A 4,925-nucleotide genomic window follows, 5' to 3' on the forward strand; every position below is an offset into this window, starting at 1 on the left:
CTCAGTAGTTGGATGAGGTTTCTAGCACGACAATTAGGGTGTTTGGCCATCCCATCACAGAGTAGGTCAATTCGGACTGTCTCTCGACCATTGCCAGCAGTCTGTTGTGGGGGTATCTTTGTGGATTTCTGTGGCCTCTCTAGCACTTTGCTTCTTCCTATTCTCATGTGGTCTTCATTTACCATGGTCTCCTATTCCTTGTTCTCCCTCTCTGCTGTTGATCCAGCTGGGATCTCCCACTCACCCAAGCTCCCTTTCTTGTACAACCACTTTGGAAATCAATATGGCGATTTCTTAGAAAATTGGGAATCCATCTCCCCCAAGATCCAGCTATACCACTCTTGGGCATATACCCAAGGAATGCTCAACCACACCACAAGAGCACTTGTTCAGCTATGTTCATATCAGCATTGTTTGTAATAGCCAGAACATGGAAACAACCTAGATGCCCTTCAACTGAAGAATGGATAAACAAAATGTGGTACATATACACAATGGAATACTACTCAGCAGAGAAAAACAATGACATCATGAGGTTTGCAGACAAATGGATGGACCTAGAAAAAATCATCCTGAGTGAGGTATCCCAGACTCAGAAAGACAAACATGGTATGTACTCACTCATAACAGGATACTAGATGTGGAACAAGGATGACTGGACTGCTACTCACATCACCAGGCAGGCTACCTGGAAAACAGGACCCCAAGAAAGACACAGGGATCGCCCAATGACAGAGAAATGGAATGAGATCTACATGAACAGCCTGGACATGAGTGGGGGTAGTGAAGGGCGAGGGTCGAGGGAAAGAGAGCTTGGGTGTTTTTAACTTTTTGAGAAGCCTGCACACTGATTTCTGTGGGGCCTCACAGTTTACAGTCCACCACAGTGAGTAGGGGCTCCCCTTCCCCTGCGACCTCACTTGCGTTTATTTCCATTTGTTCCCTTGATAATCGATGCTCTGACTGGAGTGAGATGGAATCTCTAAGTAGTTTTAATTTACATTTCCTCTCCTGATATCCTACAACAACAGCCACTGTCCACCAGGAAGCCTATGATAAAAATGGAATAGCAGTTGTTTTCAAAAGAATCGCTCCTTGAACACCAGTTGTCTTAAGGTGGAAAGGGAGCCTGTGGACTAATCTATCAGCTATGATGGAAAGGAAAAAATGCAGAAAGCAGTCACAATTGGCTAGTGATCAGTGTTAGGTTCTAGAGAAGAGGGGGGCATACAGAGAATGGCAAGTGGAAGGGCCAAAAAAAGGGGTGATGGTGGCAAAGATGCGTGAGTTTCTATTAAACGTGGACTGGAAAAAAGAGGGGCAGAGCTCTGCAGTCAGATGACAGAGCGGTGTCTCAGGAGGCTGAGCTACAGGGCCAGGCAACTGGGCCAGCCTTTGCTTTGCAGGGGGCAAGAGAAAAGGGAAAGAGTGTGAAAAAGGAAATGAGAGGGGGAAACAAACTCTCCCTCTGTTATTCCGGAAAAAGTGAACTTCCCTGAGCTTGACCCTAGCACAGGAAAACTTACAATCTAGTATAAAAGAAAAAGTCGGGGGCTGGGGGATGACTCTGAGTAACAGCACTTGTGCAAACCTGAAGAACTGAATTTAGATGTCCAACGCCCATGTAAAAAGCTGGACATGGACATATACACACGTTTGTAACCCAAGCACTTTTAGGGAGTGAGGACCACTCTGACTTGCTGGCCAGCCAGCGTACCCAAAAATAGTGAGCACCACACTCAGCGAGAGCCCCTCTCTCAATGGAATAAAGTGAAGAATGACAGGGGAGAACACCCAATGACCTCTGACCTCTGTATACACACAGGCATGCACACACCCACATACACACCACACACACATGCAATTACAACACACACATAAAAGAGAAAGTAGTCGTTTGGGTCAAATGTTATGGCCTGATTTATTCAGTCTATAGTGGACCACCACTAGAAACCTAGACCACAGATGGTAAATGAATTGTGTTTTGTTGTCTAAGTGAAGTGTGGATGGGAGGAGTTAATGTGTCTTGCTGTGTGCTATACACCCTAAGTGTGACATGACTTAACCTAATGATGAAGACTGAGCATCTTAGACTACTCAAATCTAACCTCCACAGAAAATATTAAACATGGGCAACTTTCACTGGGCATGGTGACCAGGCACTACTTTTTTTTTTTTAATTTATTTACTTTTATAGGGGAGAGCGCGAATGCAGTCCCCCACTACCACAAATTATGCAGTCAAGGTTCCCGCATTTGGGGAAATCGCAGGGGTCAGCACATCCGGAGTGCAATGGATAAGCCTCGCCCTGGGAAAACCACCTTCGTGATCATGGTATCTCCCCTGCCAGGTAAGTATGAGCCAGGCACTACTTTTAAAATACCTTATTTTTTTGAGATTTTATTTTTATTTTATGTATATGGATATTTTATCTGCATGTATATCTGTGAAGGGTTAATGGAGGCCAGAAGAGGATGTCGGATCCCTTTGGAACTGGGGTGAAAGATGGTTGTGAGCTACCATGTGGGTGCTAGGAACTGAACCTGAGTCCTCTGGAAGAGCAGCCAGTGTTTTTAACCACTGAACCATCTCTCCAGCCTCAATATCTTAATTTTTCATGATGTAAAGTATAAATCCAAAGGGACTGAGCTCTTGTCCTTGCTCCCTCCTTTCTCTCACAGGGATCCATGATTGATTTGATCTTATGAACCCCCCTTTTCCTTCTCCTAAAGGGTATGGGTAAATATTCACGCCTTTCCTTAGATAAAAACACCATCCCAGTGGTGTCTGAGAAAAGTGCTAGATGGGGTCACAGATCCAAAAGTCCTTTTGTCCCACACAATCAGCCAGTTAGCTGACAAGACTCGGAGAAAGCAGAATCTGCCTTACTGGGACTTGGGAAAGTGATGGGGGGCTCGCAGCAGCAAATGAACCAGGAAGAAACCAGTCAGATGAGTGTTGGCACTTAAAGAAACCCTGGGTGAGTCCCTAGTCAACCCCCAGTGCCATGTGTAGAAATAACACAACAGACACCAACCACCACATCAAGGAAGAAGTCACTAGAGATGTACTTTAAAGAAGTTAAAAACACCCTAAGATGAATGAAAGACAAAACAATAAAACTAAGAAATACAACAAGTATAAAGTGCTCAGGGGAAATTAACAGCACTAAATACTTGCATGTATAGAGGAAGATCTTGAGCTGGAAAGCAGGCTCAGTGGTTTAGAGCAGGTGAGGACCAGGGTTCAATTTCCAGCACCCACACAGCAGCTCACAACCATCTGTCATTCCTTTTCCAGGGGATCTGACAACCCCTTCTGGCCTCTGCAGGTACCCTGTAGGCATACACCTGGTACACAGACAAAAGCAAAATACCCATATACATAAAATGATTTTTTTAAAGGTCTCAAATCAATAACATGGCTTTACACATTGAAAAGAAAACCAAACTCGAGCTCGAGAAGGAAGAAAATAAAAGAACAGAGATAACTAGTCTAAGAAGAGAAGAATGGGAGCTGGAGAGATGGCTCAGCAGTCGAGAGCACTCATTCTTGTGGAGGACCCAGGTTCAATTCCCAGCACCTAGATGGCAGTTCATGGTGGCCAGTAGTAACTCCAGTTCCAGGGTGTCTGCTGTGGGCACCCAGACATGAATGTGCCATACGTGCTCACATGTAGGCACTCACACATACACACAAAAGTCAAATAAATCTCTAAAAAGCAATAAAGTTGTAGAATGTATGCAACAAAAGATTCAGGCTTTGAAAACCTCAACAAAATCGACAGACTTATTACACCAGCCAAGGTAGAGGAGAAATGACCTAAGTAACTAAGAAAAGGGATCGTCTAGGTCAGGGTGACTGTTGCTGTGATCAAGCACCATGACCAAATCCACTTGGGGAGGAAAGGGTTTATTTGGCTTGTACTTCCACATCACTGTTCATCGTCATAGGAAGTCAGGACAGGAACTCAACAGGGCAGGAACCTGGAGGCAGGAGCTGCTGCAGAGACCATGGAGGGGGGCTGCTGCCTGGCTTGCTCCCCATGGCTTCTCAACCTGGTTTCTTATAAACTCCAGGACCACCAGCCCAGGGATGACCCCACCCACAATGGGCTGGACACTCCCCCAATCAATCACTAATTAAGAAAATGCCCTACAGGCTTTCCTACAACCTACAGCTTGATCTAATACAGACACTTTCTCAGTAGAGGCTCCCTCATCTCAAATGACTTTAGCTTGTATCAAGTTGACATAAAACTATCCTATACAGGGATACAAACAAAAGTGTTACTATTATTTCTGTAAGTGTGAACAATTATCAACCAGATATGGTAATGAAATTGTTAAATAACTGAAACTACCAAACTTTAGAATTCAAAAACCGGAATACAGTATAAGATTAACAGAAATTGCTACAGGAATCTAGAAACTTCCAACTGGGCATTGTGGCATTTAATCCCAGCACTTGGGAGACAGAAGCAGGCAGATCTCCTGAATTCAAGGCCAGCTGGTCTACATACTGAGTTCCAGGACAGCCAGAACTATGTGAGTATATGAGAGACCTCATCTTAAAAAAAAAAAAAATCTAGAAATTTCCATGACCACTTGGCTTCACTACTGAACTACCAAATATTGTAAAAGGAGCTAACACTGATCTTTTTCAATATTTTCCCCTAAAGTAGAAGAGTTTTCTTATTTTTTGCAATATTACATCAGAAGAAAACTATTGAACATTCAGAAGAAATGTGAATGGAAAAATCTCCAAATACAGGTCAGCAGTGTGCGAGAGGATACACCATGGTCAAAAAGATTTGTCTCAGGTGTTCAAGATTGGGTTAAACTGTGGAAAGCAGTGCAGTACAAATGGAAAGACATTCCATGTGTGTGATAGAAATGCTCCTGTCTTAATCTGCCAGGCTGCTG

At 43.9% G+C, this 4,925-nt stretch overlaps 1 non-coding gene across 1 annotated transcript; it reads right to left on the reverse strand.

The window, feature by feature from the left end:
• Window positions 1-2,194: 2,194 nt before the first annotated feature.
• LOC131918169 (U1 spliceosomal RNA) lies at window positions 2,195-2,358 on the reverse strand. Its single transcript, XR_009380904.1, has one exon. It is a non-coding gene; the product is annotated as a U1 spliceosomal RNA (small nuclear RNA).
• Window positions 2,359-4,925: the final 2,567 nt, after the last annotated feature.

This window comes from Peromyscus eremicus, chromosome 8a (assembly GCF_949786415.1).
Source record: "Peromyscus eremicus chromosome 8a, PerEre_H2_v1, whole genome shotgun sequence".
NCBI lineage: Eukaryota > Metazoa > Chordata > Mammalia > Rodentia > Cricetidae > Peromyscus > Peromyscus eremicus.